At 34.3% G+C, this 24,570-nt stretch overlaps 18 non-coding genes across 18 annotated transcripts; all 18 read right to left on the bottom strand.

Moving 5' to 3' along the window:
* Positions 1-754: 754 nt before the first annotated feature.
* On the bottom strand, positions 755-837 carry TRNAL-CAG (transfer RNA leucine (anticodon CAG)). Its single transcript has one exon. It is a non-coding gene; the product is annotated as a tRNA-Leu (tRNA).
* Positions 838-1,882: 1,045 nt separating this feature from the next.
* On the bottom strand, positions 1,883-1,955 carry TRNAF-GAA (transfer RNA phenylalanine (anticodon GAA)). The gene has a single exon. It is a non-coding gene; the product is annotated as a tRNA-Phe (tRNA).
* Positions 1,956-2,852: 897 nt separating this feature from the next.
* Positions 2,853-2,935, bottom strand: TRNAL-CAG (transfer RNA leucine (anticodon CAG)). Its single transcript has one exon. It is a non-coding gene; the product is annotated as a tRNA-Leu (tRNA).
* Positions 2,936-4,021: 1,086 nt separating this feature from the next.
* TRNAL-CAG (transfer RNA leucine (anticodon CAG)) lies at positions 4,022-4,104 on the bottom strand. Its single transcript has one exon. It is a non-coding gene; the product is annotated as a tRNA-Leu (tRNA).
* Positions 4,105-5,149: 1,045 nt separating this feature from the next.
* TRNAF-GAA (transfer RNA phenylalanine (anticodon GAA)) lies at positions 5,150-5,222 on the bottom strand. Its single transcript has one exon. It is a non-coding gene; the product is annotated as a tRNA-Phe (tRNA).
* An 890-nt stretch (positions 5,223-6,112) lies between these two features.
* On the bottom strand, positions 6,113-6,195 carry TRNAL-CAG (transfer RNA leucine (anticodon CAG)). The gene has a single exon. It is a non-coding gene; the product is annotated as a tRNA-Leu (tRNA).
* A 488-nt stretch (positions 6,196-6,683) lies between these two features.
* TRNAL-CAG (transfer RNA leucine (anticodon CAG)) lies at positions 6,684-6,766 on the bottom strand. The gene has a single exon. It is a non-coding gene; the product is annotated as a tRNA-Leu (tRNA).
* A 2,016-nt stretch (positions 6,767-8,782) lies between these two features.
* Positions 8,783-8,865, bottom strand: TRNAL-CAG (transfer RNA leucine (anticodon CAG)). Its single transcript has one exon. It is a non-coding gene; the product is annotated as a tRNA-Leu (tRNA).
* Positions 8,866-10,880: 2,015 nt separating this feature from the next.
* Positions 10,881-10,963, bottom strand: TRNAL-CAG (transfer RNA leucine (anticodon CAG)). The gene has a single exon. It is a non-coding gene; the product is annotated as a tRNA-Leu (tRNA).
* A 1,045-nt stretch (positions 10,964-12,008) lies between these two features.
* On the bottom strand, positions 12,009-12,081 carry TRNAF-GAA (transfer RNA phenylalanine (anticodon GAA)). The gene has a single exon. It is a non-coding gene; the product is annotated as a tRNA-Phe (tRNA).
* Positions 12,082-13,854: 1,773 nt separating this feature from the next.
* TRNAL-CAG (transfer RNA leucine (anticodon CAG)) lies at positions 13,855-13,937 on the bottom strand. The gene has a single exon. It is a non-coding gene; the product is annotated as a tRNA-Leu (tRNA).
* Positions 13,938-14,983: 1,046 nt separating this feature from the next.
* On the bottom strand, positions 14,984-15,056 carry TRNAF-GAA (transfer RNA phenylalanine (anticodon GAA)). The gene has a single exon. It is a non-coding gene; the product is annotated as a tRNA-Phe (tRNA).
* Positions 15,057-16,507: 1,451 nt separating this feature from the next.
* On the bottom strand, positions 16,508-16,590 carry TRNAL-CAG (transfer RNA leucine (anticodon CAG)). The gene has a single exon. It is a non-coding gene; the product is annotated as a tRNA-Leu (tRNA).
* A 1,045-nt stretch (positions 16,591-17,635) lies between these two features.
* TRNAF-GAA (transfer RNA phenylalanine (anticodon GAA)) lies at positions 17,636-17,708 on the bottom strand. Its single transcript has one exon. It is a non-coding gene; the product is annotated as a tRNA-Phe (tRNA).
* A 1,451-nt stretch (positions 17,709-19,159) lies between these two features.
* On the bottom strand, positions 19,160-19,242 carry TRNAL-CAG (transfer RNA leucine (anticodon CAG)). The gene has a single exon. It is a non-coding gene; the product is annotated as a tRNA-Leu (tRNA).
* A 1,620-nt stretch (positions 19,243-20,862) lies between these two features.
* On the bottom strand, positions 20,863-20,945 carry TRNAL-CAG (transfer RNA leucine (anticodon CAG)). Its single transcript has one exon. It is a non-coding gene; the product is annotated as a tRNA-Leu (tRNA).
* A 1,042-nt stretch (positions 20,946-21,987) lies between these two features.
* On the bottom strand, positions 21,988-22,060 carry TRNAF-GAA (transfer RNA phenylalanine (anticodon GAA)). Its single transcript has one exon. It is a non-coding gene; the product is annotated as a tRNA-Phe (tRNA).
* A 1,451-nt stretch (positions 22,061-23,511) lies between these two features.
* Positions 23,512-23,594, bottom strand: TRNAL-CAG (transfer RNA leucine (anticodon CAG)). Its single transcript has one exon. It is a non-coding gene; the product is annotated as a tRNA-Leu (tRNA).
* Positions 23,595-24,570: the final 976 nt, after the last annotated feature.

Below are 24,570 nucleotides of genomic sequence, written 5' to 3'. Positions count from 1 at the left end.
AATAACTTTCATTAACTCTTTGTGAATGAGTAGAAAAAAACAGCAATTTTGACAGAGATTTTTTTACATTTTCAATTTGACTCCATTCATCAGGTTCATTCAAACCCTGTGTTTGTGAGACAGGTGATGGTTGCACATAAAAGACAATGTGCATGCATAATGTTACATCAAGTTTTATTTGTTATTAAATGCAAATAATTGGAGCAAAAAAGGAGACAACAATTTAGAGAAAATATTTTAATGATTGTTAACTTTCAATGTGAAAACATTTGTCCCAAAATGTGCTGAAACTTAGATGTCAGTATCGCATGTGCATTTCAGACTTTAAAACTATGATTACCTACCTTTTAAGCTTTTGTTTATTAAGTATTTTTATGGTCTATTGATGAATGAGGTAATCAAATATGAAATTAGACTTACCGGCAATTCAGTTTATAGAAATCTCCCAGAACAGCCCCATAGGATGTGGAGTCTCCGCCCTAATAGGGAAAGAGAACACAAAGAGTTGAAATAGTCCCGCCCCATTGACCGCCCGCAGTATTTTTATAGTGCCAAGACAGCTAACATATGCACATAAAAACTATTTCACGGTCCTAGAGTTCCGTTTATAGACGACAATTTCAGATTCACCCCAAAGACTCCCAGGTAGTGGTAACTTTGGGATCAGGTTTTTTAAGGCCCATTGCTAAGTTTGGTTTGATCCCAATCTAATCAATAATTGACTGAGAATCAGTATAGTTTCATGAAAAGGTGATGTCAGAAGTGGGATTTGAACCCACGCCTCCAAGAGAGACTGCGACCTGAACGCAGCGCCTTAGACCGCTCGGCCATCCTGACTTCTTGTGGATTCTGTGCCTTAACTCTTTCCAAGTTAGTCAGCAGAAATATGACCAGTAATTGTCATTGAAAATTATTTTAAAATATTTAATATTACAGTTTTTATTTCAATACATTTGTTTAAACTATTAGTTATCAAGCCTATTTTGAGCTAAATGGCCAAGCCCCATTTTAAAAAAATATGACTTTTATCACTGTATGCAGTAATAACTCTGGAATGCTTCTACATATCCCTGTAATTCTGAAAGTGTTTTTTGTGACACATTGTACTTTACATTAACTGTAAATTTAGGTCAATATATTTTTAGTTTTTTTCTGTGAAAATATCTAAATTTTGTTTAAAATTTTGAAATATTAGTCAGTTTTATTCTTTGACTGCTTATATCCTTAAACCAACTTGTTGCACCACACAAAAATGTAAATAAATAGCATTTTTCATATGTGTACTTTTTGTCAGCATTCACTTTCAAACCTCCTTTTATTTTGTTAGGATGTTAGAAATGTTAGATTTCTCACAAAATGCGGTGATGCACCATATTTCTTCAGAATCTACTGTTTGGCCACACAGCAGGGCTTTGAAAATAAGAGCGCTATTTGTATTTTGGAATGCAGATTTTGCAAGAATAGTTTGCAGGTAAAATTTGCAGAGTACCAAAAGTACCAAAACAGCAGAAACCCCCCCAAAGTGACCCCATTTTAGAAATTACTTCTCACAATGAATTCATATACACCACAGCATTTCATAGTCAAACATACATGGTTGAAATCATTCAGCTAGTGTCTGATACATGCTTTCTTTATCAGCTATCAGGTTCCCTTTAAATCCTCTTACAGCTAAGTGAAATGGAAATAAACAAAACAGAGGAAAAATTACAAAAAAATAATAATTTGCTCAAATGGAAAAGTTCCCATTTCTCATCTTTTTAACATTTTATTTTCTGTAGATAGTTAAGATTTTTAGGCCTTTTACATTTTCTTTAAATAATCAGTCCACGTGCTTTGTTTATTTTCTCCTTAAAATGTAAAGAATCAAGAAAAGTGATGTTGCCGAAACCCGGGATCGAACCAGGGACCTTTAGATCTTCAGTCTAACGCTCTCCCATCTGAGCTATTTCGGCCAAACACAAACAACTTTAGGAGTGCTAGACACTTGGCAAATGTCAAGCGAAACCCCTGAAAGTAGATATTTTTATTTTTGCTTTGACTGGTTTTTGCAGCATGATTTCTATTTGAAACTCGTGCTAATTTGTTGTACATATGTAATAACTTTCATTAACTCTTTGTGAATGAGTAGAAAAAAACAGCAATTTTGACAGAGATTTTTTTACATTTTCAATTTGACTCCATTCATCAGGTTCATTCAAACCCTGTGTTTGTGAGACAGGTGATGGTTGCACATAAAAGACAATGTGCATGCATAATGTTACATCAAGTTTTATTTGTTATTAAATGCAAATAATTGGAGCAAAAAAGGAGACAACAATTTAGAGAAAATATTTTAATGATTGTTAACTTTCAATGTGAAAACATTTGTCCCAAAATGTGCTGAAACTTAGATGTCAGTATCGCATGTGCATTTCAGACTTTAAAACTATGATTACCTACCTTTTAAGCTTTTGTTTATTAAGTATTTTTATGGTCTATTGATGAATGAGGTAATCAAATATGAAATTAGACTTACCGGCAATTCAGTTTATAGAAATCTCCCAGAACAGCCCCATAGGATGTGGAGTCTCCGCCCTAATAGGGAAAGAGAACACAAAGAGTTGAAATAGTCCCGCCCCATTGACCGCCCGCAGTATTTTTATAGTGCCAAGACAGCTAACATATGCACATAAAAACTATTTCACGGTCCTAGAGTTCCGTTTATAGACGACAATTTCAGATTCACCCCAAAGACTCCCAGGTAGTGGTAACTTTGGGATCAGGTTTTTTAAGGCCCATTGCTAAGTTTGGTTTGATCCCCATCTAATCAATAATTGACTGAGAATCAGTATAGTTTCATGAAAAGGTGATGTCAGAAGTGGGATTTGAACCCACGCCTCCAAGAGAGACTGCGACCTGAACGCAGCGCCTTAGACCGCTCGGCCATCCTGACTTCTTGTGGATTCTGTGCCTTAACTCTTTCCAAGTTAGTCAGCAGAAATATGACCAGTAATTGTCATTGAAAATTATTTTAAAATATTTAATATTACAGTTTTTATTTCAATACATTTGTTTAAACTATTAGTTATCAAGCCTATTTTGAGCTAAATGGCCAAGCCCCATTTTAAAAAAATATGACTTTTATCACTGTATGCAGTAATAACTCTGGAATGCTTCTACATTCTACAGCGAAACCCCTGAAAGTAGATATTTTTATTTTTGCTTTGACTGGTTTTTGCAGCATGATTTCTATTTGAAACTCGTGCTAATTTGTTGTACATATGTAATAACTTTCATTAACTCTTTGTGAATGAGTAGAAAAAAACAGCAATTTTGACAGAGATTTTTTTACATTTTCAATTTGACTCCATTCATCAGGTTCATTCAAACCCTGTGTTTGTGAGACAGGTGATGGTTGCACATAAAAGACAATGTGCATGCATAATGTTACATCAAGTTTTATTTGTTATTAAATGCAAATAATTGGAGCAAAAAAGGAGACAACAATTTAGAGAAAATATTTTAATGATTGTTAACTTTCAATGTGAAAACATTTGTCCCAAAATGTGCTGAAACTTAGATGTCAGTATCGCATGTGCATTTCAGACTTTAAAACTATGATTACCTACCTTTTAAGCTTTTGTTTATTAAGTATTTTTATGGTCTATTGATGAATGAGGTAATCAAATATGAAATTAGACTTACCGGCAATTCAGTTTATAGAAATCTCCCAGAACAGCCCCATAGGATGTGGAGTCTCCGCCCTAATAGGGAAAGAGAACACAAAGAGTTGAAATAGTCCCGCCCCATTGACCGCCCGCAGTATTTTTATAGTGCCAAGACAGCTAACATATGCACATAAAAACTATTTCACGGTCCTAGAGTTCCGTTTATAGACGACAATTTCAGATTCACCCCAAAGACTCCCAGGTAGTGGTAACTTTGGGATCAGGTTTTTTAAGGCCCATTGCTAAGTTTGGTTTGATCCCAATCTAATCAATAATTGACTGAGAATCAGTATAGTTTCATGAAAAGGTGATGTCAGAAGTGGGATTTGAACCCACGCCTCCAAGAGAGACTGCGACCTGAACGCAGCGCCTTAGACCGCTCGGCCATCCTGACTTCTTGTGGATTCTGTGCCTTAACTCTTTCCAAGTTAGTCAGCAGAAATATGACCAGTAATTGTCATTGAAAATTATTTTAAAATATTTAATATTACAGTTTTTATTTCAATACATTTGTTTAAACTATTAGTTATCAAGCCTATTTTGAGCTAAATGGCCAAGCCCCATTTTAAAAAAATATGACTTTTATCACTGTATGCAGTAATAACTCTGGAATGCTTCTACATATCCCTGTAATTCTGAAAGTGTTTTTTGTGACACATTGTACTTTACATTAACTGTAAATTTAGGTCAATATATTTTTAGTTTTTTTCTGTGAAAATATCTAAATTTTGTTTAAAATTTTGAAATATTAGTCAGTTTTATTCTTTGACTGCTTATATCCTTAAACCAACTTGTTGCACCACACAAAAATGTAAATAAATAGCATTTTTCATATGTGTACTTTTTGTCAGCATTCACTTTCAAACCTCCTTTTATTTTGTTAGGATGTTAGAAATGTTAGATTTCTCACAAAATGCGGTGATGCACCATATTTCTTCAGAATCTACTGTTTGGCCACACAGCAGGGCTTTGAAAATAAGAGCGCTATTTGTATTTTGGAATGCAGATTTTGCAAGAATAGTTTGCAGGTAAAATTTGCAGAGTACCAAAAGTACCAAAACAGCAGAAACCCCCCCAAAGTGACCCCATTTTAGAAATTACTTCTCACAATGAATTCATATACACCACAGCATTTCATAGTCAAACATACATGGTTGAAATCATTCAGCTAGTGTCTGATACATGCTTTCTTTATCAGCTATCAGGTTCCCTTTAAATCCTCTTACAGCTAAGTGAAATGGAAATAAACAAAACAGAGGAAAAATTACAAAAAAATAATAATTTGCTCAAATGGAAAAGTTCCCATTTCTCATCTTTTTAACATTTTATTTTCTGTAGATAGTTAAGATTTTTAGGCCTTTTACATTTTCTTTAAATAATCAGTCCACGTGCTTTGTTTATTTTCTCCTTAAAATGTAAAGAATCAAGAAAAGTGATGTTGCCGAAACCCGGGATCGAACCAGGGACCTTTAGATCTTCAGTCTAACGCTCTCCCATCTGAGCTATTTCGGCCAAACACAAACAACTTTAGGAGTGCTAGACACTTGGCAAATGTCAAGCGAAACCCCTGAAAGTAGATATTTTTATTTTTGCTTTGACTGGTTTTTGCAGCATGATTTCTATTTGAAACTCGTGCTAATTTGTTGTACATATGTAATAACTTTCATTAACTCTTTGTGAATGAGTAGAAAAAAACAGCAATTTTGACAGAGATTTTTTTACATTTTCAATTTGACTCCATTCATCAGGTTCATTCAAACCCTGTGTTTGTGAGACAGGTGATGGTTGCACATAAAAGACAATGTGCATGCATAATGTTACATCAAGTTTTATTTGTTATTAAATGCAAATAATTGGAGCAAAAAAGGAGACAACAATTTAGAGAAAATATTTTAATGATTGTTAACTTTCAATGTGAAAACATTTGTCCCAAAATGTGCTGAAACTTAGATGTCAGTATCGCATGTGCATTTCAGACTTTAAAACTATGATTACCTACCTTTTAAGCTTTTGTTTATTAAGTATTTTTATGGTCTATTGATGAATGAGGTAATCAAATATGAAATTAGACTTACCGGCAATTCAGTTTATAGAAATCTCCCAGAACAGCCCCATAGGATGTGGAGTCTCCGCCCTAATAGGGACACAAAGAGTTGAAATAGTCCCGCCCCATTGACCGCCCGCAGTATTTTTATAGTGCCAAGACAGCTAACATATGCACATAAAAACTATTTCACGGTCCTAGAGTTCCGTTTATAGACGACAATTTCAGATTCACCCCAAAGACTCCCAGGTAGTGGTAACTTTGGGATCAGGTTTTTTAAGGCCCATTGCTAAGTTTGGTTTGATCCCCATCTAATCAATAATTGACTGAGAATCAGTATAGTTTCATGAAAAGGTGATGTCAGAAGTGGGATTTGAACCCACGCCTCCAAGAGAGACTGCGACCTGAACGCAGCGCCTTAGACCGCTCGGCCATCCTGACTTCTTGTGGATTCTGTGCCTTAACTCTTTCCAAGTTAGTCAGCAGAAATATGACCAGTAATTGTCATTGAAAATTATTTTAAAATATTTAATATTACAGTTTTTATTTCAATACATTTGTTTAAACTATTAGTTATCAAGCCTATTTTGAGCTAAATGGCCAAGCCCCATTTTAAAAAAATATGACTTTTATCACTGTATGCAGTAATAACTCTGGAATGGGAAAGAGAACACAAAGAGTTGAAATAGTCCCGCCCCATTGACCGCCCGCAGTATTTTTATAGTGCCAAGACAGCTAACATATGCACATAAAAACTATTTCACGGTCCTAGAGTTCCGTTTATAGACGACAATTTCAGATTCACCCCAAAGACTCCCAGGTAGTGGTAACTTTGGGATCAGGTTTTTTAAGGCCCATTGCTAAGTTTGGTTTGATCCCAATCTAATCAATAATTGACTGAGAATCAGTATAGTTTCATGAAAAGGTGATGTCAGAAGTGGGATTTGAACCCACGCCTCCAAGAGAGACTGCGACCTGAACGCAGCGCCTTAGACCGCTCGGCCATCCTGACTTCTTGTGGATTCTGTGCCTTAACTCTTTCCAAGTTAGTCAGCAGAAATATGACCAGTAATTGTCATTGAAAATTATTTTAAAATATTTAATATTACAGTTTTTATTTCAATACATTTGTTTAAACTATTAGTTATCAAGCCTATTTTGAGCTAAATGGCCAAGCCCCATTTTAAAAAAATATGACTTTTATCACTGTATGCAGTAATAACTCTGGAATGCTTCTACATATCCCTGTAATTCTGAAAGTGTTTTTTGTGACACATTGTACTTTACATTAACTGTAAATTTAGGTCAATATATTTTTAGTTTTTTTCTGTGAAAATATCTAAATTTTGTTTAAAATTTTGAAATATTAGTCAGTTTTATTCTTTGACTGCTTATATCCTTAAACCAACTTGTTGCACCACACAAAAATGTAAATAAATAGCATTTTTCATATGTGTACTTTTTGTCAGCATTCACTTTCAAACCTCCTTTTATTTTGTTAGGATGTTAGAAATGTTAGATTTCTCACAAAATGCGGTGATGCACCATATTTCTTCAGAATCTACTGTTTGGCCACACAGCAGGGCTTTGAAAATAAGAGCGCTATTTGTATTTTGGAATGCAGATTTTGCAAGAATAGTTTGCAGGTAAAATTTGCAGAGTACCAAAAGTACCAAAACAGCAGAAACCCCCCCAAAGTGACCCCATTTTAGAAATTACTTCTCACAATGAATTCATATACACCACAGCATTTCATAGTCAAACATACATGGTTGAAATCATTCAGCTAGTGTCTGATACATGCTTTCTTTATCAGCTATCAGGTTCCCTTTAAATCCTCTTACAGCTAAGTGAAATGGAAATAAACAAAACAGAGGAAAAATTACAAAAAAATTAATAATTTGCTCAAATGGAAAAGTTCCCATTTCTCATCTTTTTAACATTTTATTTTCTGTAGATAGTTAAGATTTTTAGGCCTTTTACATTTTCTTTAAATAATCAGACCACGTGCTTTGTTTATTTTCTCCTTAAAATGTAAAGAATCAAGAAAAATGATGTTGCCGAAACCTGGGATCGAACCTGGGACCTTTAGATGTTCAGTCTAACGCTCTCCCATCTGAGCTATTTCGGCCAAACACAAACAACTTTAGGAGTGCTAGACACTTGGCAAATGTCAAGCGAAACCCCTGAAAGTAGATATTTTTATTTTTGCTTTGACTGGTTTTTGCAGCATGATTTCTATTTGAAACTCGTGCTAATTTGTTGTACATATGTAATAACTTTCATTAACTCTTTGTGAATGAGTAGAAAAAAACAGCAATTTTGACAGAGATTTTTTTACATTTTCAATTTGACTCCATTCATCAGGTTCATTCAAACCCTGTGTTTGTGAGACAGGTGATGGTTGCACATAAAAGACAATGTGCATGCATAATGTTACATCAAGTTTTATTTGTTATTAAATGCAAATAATTGGAGCAAAAAAGGAGACAACAATTTAGAGAAAATATTTTAATGATTGTTAACTTTCAATGTGAAAACATTTGTCCCAAAATGTGCTGAAACTTAGATGTCAGTATCGCATGTGCATTTCAGACTTTAAAACTATGATTACCTACCTTTTAAGCTTTTGTTTATTAAGTATTTTTATGGTCTATTGATGAATGAGGTAATCAAATATGAAATTAGACTTACCGGCAATTCAGTTTATAGAAATCTCCCAGAACAGCCCCATAGGATGTGGAGTCTCCGCCCTAATAGGGAAAGAGAACACAAAGAGTTGAAATAGTCCCGCCCCATTGACCGCCCGCAGTATTTTTATAGTGCCAAGACAGCTAACATATGCACATAAAAACTATTTCACGGTCCTAGAGTTCCGTTTATAGACGACAATTTCAGATTCACCCCAAAGGCTCACAGGTAGTGGTAACTTTGGGATCGGGTTTTTTAAGGCCCATTGCTAAGTTTGGTTTGATCCCCATCTAATCAATAATTGACTGAGAATCAGTATAGTTTCATGAAAAGGTGATGTCAGAAGTGGGATTTGAACCCACGCCTCCAAGAGAGACTGCGACCTGAACGCAGCGCCTTAGACCGCTCGGCCATCCTGACTTCTTGTGGATTCTGTGCCTTAACTCTTTCCAAGTTAGTCAGCAGAAATATGACCAGTAATTGTCATTGAAAATTATTTTAAAATATTTAATATTACAGTTTTTATTTCAATACATTTGTTTAAACTATTAGTTATCAAGCCTATTTTGAGCTAAATGGCCAAGCCCCATTTTAAAAAAATATGACTTTTATCACTGTATGCAGTAATAACTCTGGAATGCTTCTACATATCCCTGTAATTCTGAAAGTGTTTTTTGTGACACATTGTACTTTACATTAACTGTAAATTTAGGTCAATATATTTTTAGTTTTTTTCTGTGAAAATATCTAAATTTTGTTTAAAATTTTGAAATATTAGTCAGTTTTATTCTTTGACTGCTTATATCCTTAAACCAACTTGTTGCACCACACAAAAATGTAAATAAATAGCATTTTTCATATGTGTACTTTTTGTCAGCATTCACTTTCAAACCTCCTTTTATTTTGTTAGGATGTTAGAAATGTTAGATTTCTCACAAAATGCGGTGATGCACCATATTTCTTCAGAATCTACTGTTTGGCCACACAGCAGGGCTTTGAAAATAAGAGCGCTATTTGGATTTTGGAATGCAGATTTTGCAAGAATAGTTTGCAGGTAAAATTTGCAGAGTACCAAAAGTACCAAAACAGCAGAAACCCCCCCAAAGTGACCCCATTTTAGAAATTACTTCTCACAATGAATTCATATACACCACAGCATTTCATAGTCAAACATACATGGTTGAAATCATTCAGCTAGTGTCTGATACATGCTTTCTTTATCAGCTATCAGATTCCCTTTAAATCCTCTTACAGCTAAGTGAAATGGAAATAAACAAAACAGAGGAAAAATTACAAAAAAATAATAATTTGCTCAAATGGAAAAGTTCCCATTTCTCATCTTTTTAACATTTTATTTTCTGTAGATAGTTAAGATTTTTAGGCCTTTTACATTTTCTTTAAATAATCAGTCCACGTGCTTTGTTTATTTTCTCCTTAAAATGTAAAGAATCAAGAAAAGTGATGTTGCCGAAACCCGGGATCGAACCAGGGACCTTTAGATCTTCAGTCTAACGCTCTCCCATCTGAGCTAATTCGGCCAAACACAAACAACTTTAGGAGTGCTAGACACTCGGCAAATGTCAAGCGAAACCCCTGAAAGTAGATATTTTTATTTTTGCTTTGACTGGTTTTTGCAGCATGATTTCTATTTGAAACTCGTGCTAATTTGTTGTACATATGTAATAACTTTCATTAACTCTTTGTGAATGAGTAGAAAAAAACAGCAATTTTGACAGAGATTTTTTTACATTTTCAATTTGACTCCATTCATCAGGTTCATTCAAACCCTGTGTTTGTGAGACAGGTGATGGTTGCACATAAAAGACAATGTGCATGCATAATGTTACATCAAGTTTTATTTGTTATTAAATGCAAATAATTGGAGCAAAAAAGGAGACAACAATTTAGAGAAAATATTTTAATGATTGTTAACTTTCAATGTGAAAACATTTGTCCCAAAATGTGCTGAAACTTAGATGTCAGTATCGCATGTGCATTTCAGACTTTAAAACTATGATTACCTGCTTTTTAAGCTTTTGTTTATTAAGTATTTTTATGGTCTATTGATGAATGAGGTAATCAAATATGAAATTAGACTTACCGGCAATTCAGTTTATAGAAATCTCCCAGAACAGCCCCATAGGATGTGGAGTCTCCGCCCTAATAGGGAAAGAGAACACAAAGAGTTGAAATAGTCCCGCCCCATTGACCGCCGGCAGTATTTTTATAGTGCCAAGACAGCTAACATATGCACATAAAAACTATTTCACGGTCCTAGAGTTCCGTTTATAGACGACAATTTCAGATTCTCCCCAAAGACTCCCAGGTAGTGGTAACTTTGGGATCGGATTTTTTAAGGCCCATTGCTAAGTTTGGTTTGATCCCCATCTAATCAATAATTGACTGAGAATCTGTATAGTTTCATGAAAAGGTGATGTCAGAAGTGGGATTTGAACCCACGCCTCCAAGAGAGACTGCGACCTGAACGCAGCGCCTTAGACCACTCGGCCATCCTGACTTCTTGTGGATTTTGTGCCTTAACTCTTTCCAAGTTAGTCAGAAGAAATATGACCAGTAATTGTCATTGAAAATTATTTTAAAATATTTAATATTACAGTTTTTATTTCAATACATTTGTTTAAACTATTAGTTATCAAGCCTATTTTGAGCTAAATGGCCAAGCCCCATTTTAAAAAAATATGACTTTTATCACTGTATGCAGTAATAACTCTGGAATGCTTCTACATATCCCCGTAATTCTGAAAGTGTTTTTTGTGACACATTGTACTTTACATTAACTGTAAATTTAGGTCAATATATTTTTAGTTTTTTTCTGTGAAAATATCTAAAGTTTGTTTAAAATTTTGAAATATTAGTCATTTTTATTCTTTGACTGCTTATATCCTTAAACCAACTTGTCGCACCACACAAAAATGTAAATAAATAGCATTTTTCATATGTGTACTTTTTGTCAGCATTCACTTTCAAACCTCCTTTTATTTTGTTAGGATGTTAGAAATGTTAGATTTCTCACAAAATGCGGTGATGCACCATATTTCTTCAGAATCTACTGTTTGGCCACACAGCAGGGCTTTGAAAATAAGAGCGCTATTTGGATTTTGGAATGCAGATTTTGCAAGAATAGTTTGCAGGTAAAATTTGCAGAGTACCAAAAGTACCAAAACAGCAGAAACCCCCCCAAAGTGACCCCATTTTAGAAATTACTTCTCACAATGAATTCATATACACCACAGCATTTCATAGTCAAACATACATGGTTGAAATCATTCAGCTAGTGTCTGATACATGCTTTCTTTATCAGCTATCAGGTTCCCTTTAAATCCTCTTACAGCTAAGTGAAATGGAAATAAACAAAACAGAGGAAAAATTACAAAAAAATAATAATTTGCTCAAATGGAAAAGTTCCCATTTCTCATCTTTTTAACATTTTATTTTCTGTAGATAGTTAAGATTTTTAGGCCTTTTACATTTTCTTTAAATAATCAGTCCACGTGCTCTGTTTATTTTCTCCTTAAAATGTAAAGAATCAAGAAAAGTGATGTTGCCGAAACCCGGGATCGAACCAGGGACCTTTAGATCTTCAGTCTAACGCTCTCCCATCTGAGCTATTTCGGCCAAACACAAACAACTTTAGGAGTGCTAGACACTTGGCAAATGTCAAGCGAAACCCCTGAAAGTAGATATTTTTATTTTTGCTTTGACTGGTTTTTGCAGCATGATTTCTATTTGAAACTCCTGCTATTTTGTTGTACATATTTAATAACTTTCATTAATTCTTTGTGAATGAGTAGAAAAAAACAGCAATTTTGACAGAGATTTTTTTACATTTTCAATTTGACTCCATTCATCAGGTTCATTCAAACCCTGTGTTTGTGAGACAGGTGATGGTTGCACATAAAAGACAATGTGCATGCATAATGTTACATCAAGTTTTATTTGTTATTAAATGCAAGCATTCCAGAGTTATTACTGCATACAGTGATAAAAGTCATATTTTTTTAAAATGGGGCTTGGCCATTTAGCTCAAAATAGGCTTGATAACTAATAGTTTAAACAAATGTATTGAAATAAAAACTGTAATATTAAATATTTTAAAATAATTTTCAATGGCAATTACTGGTCATATTTCTTCTGACTAACTTGGAAAGAGTTAAGGCACAGAATCCACAAGAAGTCAGGATGGCCGAGTGGTCTAAGGCGCTGCGTTCAGGTCGCAGTCTCTCTTAGACCTTAGACCGAAGAAGAAACATTTGGGACATTTGTCCCAAAAAATGCTGAAACTTAGATGTCAGTATCGCATGTGCATTTCAGACTTTAAAACTATGATTACCTACTTTTTAAGCTTTTGTTTATTAAGTATTTTTATGGTCTATTGATGAATGAGGTAATCAAATATGAAATTAGACTTACCGGCAATTCAGTTTATAGAAATCTCCCAGAACAGCCCCATAGGATGTGGAGTCTCCGCCCTAATAGGGAAAGAGAACACAAAGAGTTCAAATGCAAATAATTGGAGCAAAAAAGGAGACAACAATTTAGAGAAAATATTTTAATGATTGTTAACTTTCAATGTGAAAACATTTGTCCCAAAATATGCTGAAACTTAGATGTCAGTATCGCATGTGCATTTCAGACTTTAAAACTATGATTACCTACTTTTTAAGCTTTTGTTTATTAAGTATTTTTATGGTCTATTGATGAATGAGGTAATCAAATATGAAATTAGACTTACCGGCAATTCAGTTTATAGAAATCTCCCAGAACAGCCCCATAGGATGTGGAGTCTCCGCCCTAATAGGGAAAGAGAACACAAAGAGTTCAAATGCAAATAATTGGAGCAAAAAAGGAGACAACAATTTAGAGAAAATATTTTAATGATTGTTAACTTTCAATGTGAAAACATTTGTCCCAAAATATGCTGAAACTTAGATGTCAGTATCGCATGTGCATTTCAGACTTTAAAACTATGATTACCTACTTTTTAAGCTTTTGTTTATTAAGTATTTTTATGGTCTATTGATGAATGAGGTAATCAAATATGAAATTAGACTTACCGGCAATTCAGTTTATAGAAATCTCCCAGAACAGCCCCATAGGATGTGGAGTCTCCGCCCTAATAGGGAAAGAGAACACAAAGAGTTGAAATAGTCCCGCCCCATTGACCGCCCGCAGTATTTTTATAGTGCCAAGACAGCTAACATATGCACATAAAAACTATTTCACGGTCCTAGAGTTCCGTTTATAGACGACAATTTCAGATTCACCCCAAAGACTCCCAGGTAGTGGTAACTTTGGGATCGGATTTTTTAAGGCCCATTGCTAAGTTTGGTTTGATCCCCATCTAATCAATATTTGACTGAGAATCTGTATAGTTTCATGAAAAGATGATGTCAGAAGTGGGATTTGAACCCACGCCTCCAAGAGAGACTGCGACCTGAACGCAGCGCCTTAGACCACTCGGCCATCCTGACTTCTTGTAGATTCTGTGCCTTAACTCTTTCCAAGTTAGTCAGAAGAAATATGACCAGTAATTGCCATTGAAAATTATTTTAAAATATTTAATATTACAGTTTTTATTTCAATACATTTGTTTAAACTATTAGTTATCAAGCCTATTTTGAGCTAAATGGCCAAGCCCCATTTTTAAAAAAATATGACTTTTATCACTGTATGCAGTAATAACTCTGGAATGCTTCTACATATCCCCGTAATTCTGAAAGTGTTTTTTGTGACACATTGTACTTTACATTAACTGTAAATTTAGGTCAATATATTTTTAGTTTTTTTCTGTGAAAATATCTAAATTTTGTTTAAAATTTTGAAATATTAGTCAGTTTTATTCTTTGACTGCTTATATCCTTAAACCAACTTGTTGCACCACACAAAAATGTAAATAAATAGCATTTTTCATATGTGTACTTTTTGTCAGCATTCACTTTCAAACCTCCTTTTATTTTGTTAGGATGTTAGAAATGTTAGATTTCTCACAAAATGCGGTGATGCACCATATTTCTTCAGAATCTACTGTTTGGCCACACAGCAGGGCTTTGAAAATAAGAGCGCTATTTGGATTTTGGAATGCAGATTTTGCAAGAATAGTTTGCAGGTAAAATTTGCAGAGTACCAAAAGTACCAAAACAGCAGAAACCCCCCCAAAGTGACCCCATTTTAGAAATTACTTCTCACAATGAATTCATATACACCACAGCATTTCATAGTCAAACATACATGGTTGAAATCATTCAGCTAGTGTCTGATACATGCTTTCTTTATCAGCTATCAGGTTCCCTTTAAATCCTCTTACAGCTAAGTGAAATGGAAATAAACAAAACAGAGGAAAAATTACAAAAAAATAATAATTTGCTCAAATGGAAAAGTTCCCATTTCTCATCTTTTTAACATTTTATTTTCTGTAGATAGTTAAGATTTTTAGGCCTTTTACATTTTCTTTAAATAATCAGTCCACGTGCTCTGTTTATTTTCTCCTTAAAATGTAAAGAATCAAGAAAAGTGATGTTGCCGAAACCCGGGATCGAACCAGGGACCTTTAGATCTTCAGTCTAACGCTCTCCCATCTGAGCTATTTCGGCCAAACACAAACAACTTTAGGAGTGCTAGACACTTGGCAAATGTCAAGCGAAACCCCTGAAAGTAGATATTTTTATTTTTGCTTTGACTGGTTTTTGCAGCATGATTTCTATTTGAAACTCCTGCTATTTTGTTGTACATATTTAATAACTTTCATTAATTCTTTGTGAATGAGTAGAAAAAAACAGCAATTTTGACAGAGATTTTTTTACATTTTCAATTTGACTCCATTCATCAGGTTCATTCAAACCCTGTGTTTGTGAGACAGGTGATGGTTGCACATAAAAGACAATGTGCATGCATAATGTTACATCAAGTTTTATTTGTTATTAAATGCAAGCATTCCAGAGTTATTACTGCATACAGTGATAAAAGTCATATTTTTTTAAAATGGGGCTTGGCCATTTAGCTCAAAATAGGCTTGATAACTAATAGTTTAAACAAATGTATTGAAATAAAAACTGTAATATTAAATATTTTAAAATAATTTTCAATGGCAATTACTGGTCATATTTCTTCTGACTAACTTGGAAAGAGTTAAGGCACAGAATCCACAAGAAGTCAGGATGGCCGAGTGGTCTAAGGCGCTGCGTTCAGGTCGCAGTCTCTCTTAGACCTTAGACCGAAGAAGAAACATTTGGGACATTTGTCCCAAAAAATGCTGAAACTTAGATGTCAGTATCGCATGTGCATTTCAGACTTTAAAACTATGATTACCTACTTTTTAAGCTTTTGTTTATTAAGTATTTTTATGGTCTATTGATGAATGAGGTAATCAAATATGAAATTAGACTTACCGGCAATTCAGTTTATAGAAATCTCCCAGAACAGCCCCATAGGATGTGGAGTCTCCGCCCTAATAGGGAAAGAGAACACAAAGAGTTCAAATGCAAATAATTGGAGCAAAAAAGGAGACAACAATTTAGAGAAAATATTTTAATGATTGTTAACTTTCAATGTGAAAACATTTGTCCCAAAATATGCTGAAACTTAGATGTCAGTATCGCATGTGCATTTCAGACTTTAAAACTATGATTACCTACTTTTTAAGCTTTTGTTTATTAAGTATTTTTATGGTCTATTGATGAATGAGGTAATCAAATATGAAATTAGACTTACCGGCAATTCAGTTTATAGAAATCTCCCAGAACAGCCCCATAGGATGTGGAGTCTCCGCCCTAATAGGGAAAGAGAACACAAAGAGTTGAAATAGTCCCGCCCCATTGACCGCCCGCAGTATTTTTATAGTGCCAAGACAGCTAACATATGCACATAAAAACTATTTCACGGTCCTAGAGTTCCGTTTATAGACGACAATTTCAGATTCACCCCAAAGACTCCCAGGTAGTGGTAACTTTGGGATCGGATTTTTTAAGGCCCATTGCTAAGTTTGGTTTGATCCCCATCTAATCAATATTTGACTGAGAATCTGTATAGTTTCATGAAAAGAAGATGTCAGAAGTGGGATTTGAACCCACGCCTCCAAGAGAGACTGCGACCTGAACGCAGCGCCTTAGACCACTCGGCCATCCTGACTTCTTGTAGATTCTGTGCCTTAACTCTTTCCAAGTTAGTCAGAAGAAATATGACCAGTAATTGCCATTGAAAATTATTTTAAAATATTTAATATTACAGTTTTTATTTCAATACATTTGTTTAAACTATTAGTTATCAAGCCTATTTTGAGCTAAATGGCCAAGCCCCATTTTAAAAAAATATGACTTTTATCACTGTATGCAGTAATAACTCTGGAATGCTTCTACATATCCCCGTAATTCTGAAAGTGTTTTTTGTGACACATTGTACTTTACATTAACTGTAAATTTAGGTCAATATATTTTTAGTTTTTTTCTGTGAAAATATCTAAATTTTGTTTAAAATTTTGAAATATTAGTCAGTTTTATTCTTTGACTGCTTATATCCTTAAACCAACTTGTTGCACCACACAAAAATGTAAATAAATAGCATTTTTCATATGTGTACTTTTTGTCAGCATTCACTTTCAAACCTCCTTTTATTTTGTTAGGATGTTAGAAATGTTAGATTTCTCACAAAATGCGGTGATGCACCATATTTCTTCAGAATCTACTGTTTGGCCACACAGCAGGGCTTTGAAAATAAGAGCGCTATTTGGATTTTGGAATGCAGATTTTGCAAGAATAGTTTGCAGGTAAAATTTGCAGAGTACCAAAAGTACCAAAACAGCAGAAACCCCCCCAAAGTGACCCCATTTTAGAAATTACTTCTCACAATGAATTCATATACACCACAGCATTTCATAGTCAAACATACATGGTTGAAATCATTCAGCTAGTGTCTGATACATGCTTTCTTTATCAGCTATCAGGTTCCCTTTAAATCCTCTTACAGCTAAGTGAAATGGAAATAAACAAAACAGAGGAAAAATTACAAAAAAATAATAATTTGCTCAAATGGAAAAGTTCCCATTTCTCATCTTTTTAACATTTTATTTTCTGTAGATAGTTAAGATTTTTAGGCCTTTTACATTTTCTTTAAATAATCAGTCCACGTGCTCTGTTTATTTTCTCCTTAAAATGTAAAGAATCAAGAAAAGTGATGTTGCCGAAACCCGGGATCGAACCAGGGACCTTTAGATCTTCAGTCTAACGCTCTCCCATCTGAGCTATTTCGGCCAAACACAAACAACTTTAGGAGTGCTAGACACTTGGCAAATGTCAAGCGAAACCCCTGAAAGTAGATATTTTTATTTTTGCTTTGACTGGTTTTTGCAGCATGATTTCTATTTGAAACTCCTGCTATTTTGTTGTACATATTTAATAACTTTCATTAATTCTTTGTGAATGAGTAGAAAAAAACAGCAATTTTGACAGAGATTTTTTTACATTTTCAATTTGACTCCATTCATCAGGTTCATTCAAACCCTGTGTTTGTGAGACAGGTGATGGTTGCACATAAAAGACAATGTGCATGCATAATGTTACATCAAGTTTTATTTGTTATTAAATGCAAGCATTCCAGAGTTATTACTGCATACAGTGATAAAAGTCATATTTTTTTAAAATGGGGCTTGGCCATTTAGCTCAAAATAGGCTTGATAACTAATAGTTTAAACAAATGTATTGAAATAAAAACTGTAATATTAAATATTTTAAAATAATTTTCAATGGCAATTACTGGTCATATTTCTTCTGACTAACTTGGAAAGAGTTAAGGCACAGAATCCACAAGAAGTCAGGATGGCCGAGTGGTCTAAGGCGCTGCGTTCAGGTCGCAGTCTCTCTTAGACCTTAGACCGAAGAAGAAACATTTGGGACATTTGTCCCAAAAAATGCTGAAACTTAGATGTCAGTATCGCATGTGCATTTCAGACTTTAAAACTATGATTACCTACTTTTTAAGCTTTTGTTTATTAAGTATTTTTATGGTCTATTGATGAATGAGGTAATCAAATATGAAATTAGACTTACCGGCAATTCAGTTTATAGAAATCTCCCAGAACAGCCCCATAGGATGTGGAGTCTCCGCCCTAATAGGGAAAGAGAACACAAAGAGTTCAAATGCAAATAATTGGAGCAAAAAAGGAGACAACAATTTAGAGAAAATATTTTAATGATTGTTAACTTTCAATGTGAAAACATTTGTCCCAAAATATGCTGAAACTTAGATGTCAGTATCGCATGTGCATTTCAGACTTTAAAACTATGATTACCTACTTTTTAAGCTTTTGTTTATTAAGTATTTTTATGGTCTATTGATGAATGAGGTAATCAAATATGAAATTAGACTTACCGGCAATTCAGTTTATAGAAATCTCCCAGAACAGCCCCATAGGATGTGGAGTCTCCGCCCTAATAGGGAAAGAGAACACAAAGAGTTGAAATAGTCCCGCCCCATTGACCGCCCGCAGTATTTTTATAGTGCCAAGACAGCTAACATATGCACATAAAAACTATTTCACGGTCCTAGAGTTCCGTTTATAGACGACAATTTCAGATTCACCCCAAAGACTCCCAGGTAGTGGTAACTTTGGGATCGGATTTTTTAAGGCCCATTGCTAAGTTTGGTTTGATCCCCATCTAATCAATATTTGACTGAGAATCTGTATAGTTTCATGAAAAGATGATGTCAGAAGTGGGATTTGAACCCACGCCTCCAAGAGAGACTGCGACCTGAACGCAGCGCCTTAGACCACTCGGCCATCCTGACTTCTTGTAGATTCTGTGCCTTAACTCTTTCCAAGTTAGTCAGAAGAAATATGACCAGTAATTGCCATTGAAAATTTAGATATTTTCACAGAAAAAAACTAAAAATATATTGACCTAAATTTACAGTTAATGTAAAGTACAATGTGTCACAAAAAACACTTTCAGAATTACAGGGATATGTAGAAGCATTCCAGAGTTATTACTGCATACAGTGATAAAAGTCATATTTTTTTAAAATGGGGCTTGGCCATTTAGCTCAAAATAGGCTTGATAACTAATAGTTTAAACAAATGTATTGAAATAAAAACTGTAATATTAAATATTTTAAAATAATTTTCAATGGCAATTACTGGTCATATTTCTTCTGACTAACTTGGAAAGAGTTAAGGCACAGAATCCACAAGAAATCAGGATGGCCGAGTGGTCTAAGGCGCTGCGTTCAGGTCGCAGTCTCTCTTAGACCTTAGACCGAAGAAGAAACATTTGGGACATTTGTCCCAAAAAATGCTGAAACTTAGATGTCAGTATCGCATGTGCATTTCAGACTTTAAAACTATGATTACCTACTTTTTAAGCTTTTGTTTATTAAGTATTTTTATGGTCTATTGATGAATGAGGTAATCAAATATGAAATTAGACTTACCGGCAATTCAGTTTATAGAAATCTCCCAGAACAGCCCCATAGGATGTGGAGTCTCCGCCCTAATAGGGAAAGAGAACACAAAGAGTTCAAATGCAAATAATTGGAGCAAAAAAGGAGACAACAATTTAGAGAAAATATTTTAATGATTGTTAACTTTCAATGTGAAAACATTTGTCCCAAAATATGCTGAAACTTAGATGTCAGTATCGCATGTGCATTTCAGACTTTAAAACTATGATTACCTACTTTTTAAGCTTTTGTTTATTAAGTATTTTTATGGTCTATTGATGAATGAGGTAATCAAATATGAAATTAGACTTACCGGCAATTCAGTTTATAGAAATCTCCCAGAACAGCCCCATAGGATGTGGAGTCTCCGCCCTAATAGGGAAAGAGAACACAAAGAGTTCAAATGCAAATAATTGGAGCAAAAAAGGAGACAACAATTTAGAGAAAATATTTTAATGATTGTTAACTTTCAATGTGAAAACATTTGTCCCAAAATATGCTGAAACTTAGATGTCAGTATCGCATGTGCATTTCAGACTTTAAAACTATGATTACCTACTTTTTAAGCTTTTGTTTATTAAGTATTTTTATGGTCTATTGATGAATGAGGTAATCAAATATGAAATTAGACTTACCGGCAATTCAGTTTATAGAAATCTCCCAGAACAGCCCCATAGGATGTGGAGTCTCCGCCCTAATAGGGAAAGAGAACACAAAGAGTTGAAATAGTCCCGCCCCATTGACCGCCCGCAGTATTTTTATAGTGCCAAGACAGCTAACATATGCACATAATAACTATTTCACGGTCCTAGAGTTCCGTTTATAGACGACAATTTCAGATTCACCCCAAAGACTCCCAGGTAGTGGTAACTTTGGGATCGGATTTTTTAAGGCCCATTGCTAAGTTTGGTTTGATCCCCATCTAATCAATATTTGACTGAGAATCTGTATAGTTTCATGAAAAGAAGATGTCAGAAGTGGGATTTGAACCCACGCCTCCAAGAGAGACTGCGACCTGAACGCAGCGCCTTAGACCACTCGGCCATCCTGACTTCTTGTAGATTCTGTGCCTTAACTCTTTCCAAGTTAGTCAGAAGAAATATGACCAGTAATTGCCATTGAAAATTATTTTAAAATATTTAATATTACAGTTTTTATTTCAATACATTTGTTTAAACTATTAGTTATCAAGCCTATTTTGAGCTAAATGGCCAAGCCCCATTTTAAAATATGACTTTTATCACTGTATGCAGTAATAACTCTGGAATGCTTCTACATATCCCCGTAATTCTGAAAGTGTTTTTTGTGACACATTGTACTTTACATTAACTGTAAATTTAGGTCAATATATTTTTAGTTTTTTTCTGTGAAAATATCTAAATTTTGTTTAAAATTTTGAAATATTAGTCAGTTTTATTCTTTGACTGCTTATATCCTTAAACCAACTTGTTGCACCACACAAAAATGTAAATAAATAGCATTTTTCATATGTGTACTTTTTGTCAGCATTCACTTTCAAACCTCCTTTTATTTTGTTAGGATGTTAGAAATGTTAGATTTCTCACAAAATGCGGTGATGCACCATATTTCTTCAGAATCTACTGTTTGGCCACACAGCAGGGCTTTGAAAATAAGAGCGCTATTTGGATTTTGGAATGCAGATTTTGCAAGAATAGTTTGCAGGTAAAATTTGCAGAGTACCAAAAGTACCAAAACAGCAGAAACCCCCCCAAAGTGACCCCATTTTAGAAATTACTTCTCACAATGAATTCATATACACCACAGCATTTCATAGTCAAACATACATGGTTGAAATCATTCAGCTAGTGTCTGATACATGCTTTCTTTATCAGCTATCAGGTTCCCTTTAAATCCTCTTACAGCTAAGTGAAATGGAAATAAACAAAACAGAGGAAAAATTACAAAAAAATAATAATTTGCTCAAATGGAAAAGTTCCCATTTCTCATCTTTTTAACATTTTATTTTCTGTAGATAGTTAAGATTTTTAGGCCTTTTACATTTTCTTTAAATAATCAGTCCACGTGCTCTGTTTATTTTCTCCTTAAAATGTAAAGAATCAAGAAAAGTGATGTTGCCGAAACCCGGGATCGAACCAGGGACCTTGAGATCTTCAGTCTAACGCTCTCCCATCTGAGCTATTTCGGCCAAACACAAACAACTTTAGGAGTGCTAGACACTTGGCAAATGTCAAGCGAAACCCCTGAAAGTAGATATTTTTATTTTTGCTTTGACTGGTTTTTGCAGCATGATTTCTATTTGAAACTCCTGCTATTTTGTTGTACATATTTAATAACTTTCATTAATTCTTTGTGAATGAGTAGAAAAAAACAGCAATTTTGACAGAGATTTTTTTACATTTTCAATTTGACTCCATTCATCAGGTTCATTCAAACCCTGTGTTTGTGAGACAGGTGATGGTTGCACATAAAAGACAATGTGCATGCATAATGTTACATCAAGTTTTATTTGTTATTAAATGCAAGCATTCCAGAGTTATTACTGCATACAGTGATAAAAGTCATATTTTTTTAAAATGGGGCTTGGCCATTTAGCTCAAAATAGGCTTGATAACTAATAGTTTAAACAAATGTATTGAAATAAAAACTGTAATATTAAATATTTTAAAATAATTTTCAATGGCAATTACTGGTCATATTTCTTCTGACTAACTTGGAAAGAGTTAAGGCACAGAATCCACAAGAAGTCAGGATGGCCGAGTGGTCTAAGGCGCTGCGTTCAGGTCGCAGTCTCTCTTAGACCTTAGACCGAAGAAGAAACATTTGGGACATTTGTCCCAAAAAATGCTGAAACTTAGATGTCAGTATCGCATGTGCATTTCAGACTTTAAAACTATGATTACCTACTTTTTAAGCTTTTGTTTATTAAGTATTTTTATGGTCTATTGATGAATGAGGTAATCAAATATGAAATTAGACTTACCGGCAATTCAGTTTATAGAAATCTCCCAGAACAGCCCCATAGGATGTGGAGTCTCCGCCCTAATAGGGAAAGAGAACACAAAGAGTTCAAATGCAAATAATTGGAGCAAAAAAGGAGACAACAATTTAGAGAAAATATTTTAATGATTGTTAACTTTCAATGTGAAAACATTTGTCCCAAAATATGCTGAAACTTAGATGTCAGTATCGCATGTGCATTTCAGACTTTAAAACTATGATTACCTACTTTTTAAGCTTTTGTTTATTAAGTATTTTTATGGTCTATTGATGAATGAGGTAATCAAATATGAAATTAGACTTACCGGCAATTCAGTTTATAGAAATCTCCCAGAACAGCCCCATAGGATGTGGAGTCTCCGCCCTAATAGGGAAAGAGAACACAAAGAGTTGAAATAGTCCCGCCCCATTGACCGCCCGCAGTATTTTTATAGTGCCAAGACAGCTAACATATGCACATAAAAACTATTTCACGGTCCTAGAGTTCCGTTTATAGACGACAATTTCAGATTCACCCCAAAGACTCCCAGGTAGTGGTAACTTTGGGATCGGATTTTTTAAGGCCCATTGCTAAGTTTGGTTTGATCCCCATCTAATCAATATTTGACTGAGAATCTGTATAGTTTCATGAAAAGATGATGTCAGAAGTGGGATTTGAACCCACGCCTCCAAGAGAGACTGCGACCTGAACGCAGCGCCTTAGACCACTCGGCCATCCTGACTTCTTGTAGATTCTGTGCCTTAACTCTTTCCAAGTTAGTCAGAAGAAATATGACCAGTAATTGCCATTGAAAATTATTTTAAAATATTTAATATTACAGTTTTTATTTCAATACATTTGTTTAAACTATTAGTTATCAAGCCTATTTTGAGCTAAATGGCCAAGCCCCATTTTAAAAAAATATGACTTTTATCACTGTATGCAGTAATAACTCTGGAATGCTTCTACATATCCCCGTAATTCTGAAAGTGTTTTTTGTGACACATTGTACTTTACATTAACTGTAAATTTAGGTCAATATATTTTTAGTTTTTTTCTGTGAAAATATCTAAATTTTGTTTAAAATTTTGAAATATTAGTCAGTTTTATTCTTTGACTGCTTATATCCTTAAACCAACTTGTTGCACCACACAAAAATGTAAATAAATAGCATTTTTCATATGTGTACTTTTTGTCAGCATTCACTTTCAAACCTCCTTTTATTTTGTTAGGATGTTAGAAATGTTAGATTTCTCACAAAATGCGGTGATGCACCATATTTCTTCAGAATCTACTGTTTGGCCACACAGCAGGGCTTTGAAAATAAGAGCGCTATTTGGATTTTGGAATGCAGATTTTGCAAGAATAGTTTGCAGGTAAAATTTGCAGAGTACCAAAAGTACCAAAACAGCAGAAACCCCCCCAAAGTGACCCCATTTTAGAAATTACTTCTCACAATGAATTCATATACACCACAGCATTTCATAGTCAAACATACATGGTTGAAATCATTCAGCTAGTGTCTGATACATGCTTTCTTTATCAGCTATCAGGTTCCCTTTAAATCCTCTTACAGCTAAGTGAAATGGAAATAAACAAAACAGAGGAAAAATTACAAAAAAATAATAATTTGCTCAAATGGAAAAGTTCCCATTTCTCATCTTTTTAACATTTTATTTTCTGTAGATAGTTAAGATTTTTAGGCCTTTTACATTTTC

The sequence above is a fragment of the Ranitomeya variabilis genome, chromosome 4, assembly GCF_051348905.1.
Source record: "Ranitomeya variabilis isolate aRanVar5 chromosome 4, aRanVar5.hap1, whole genome shotgun sequence".
Classification (NCBI taxonomy): Eukaryota; Metazoa; Chordata; class Amphibia; order Anura; family Dendrobatidae; genus Ranitomeya; species Ranitomeya variabilis.
This window is presented reverse-complemented; position numbering and strand designations above follow the sequence as displayed.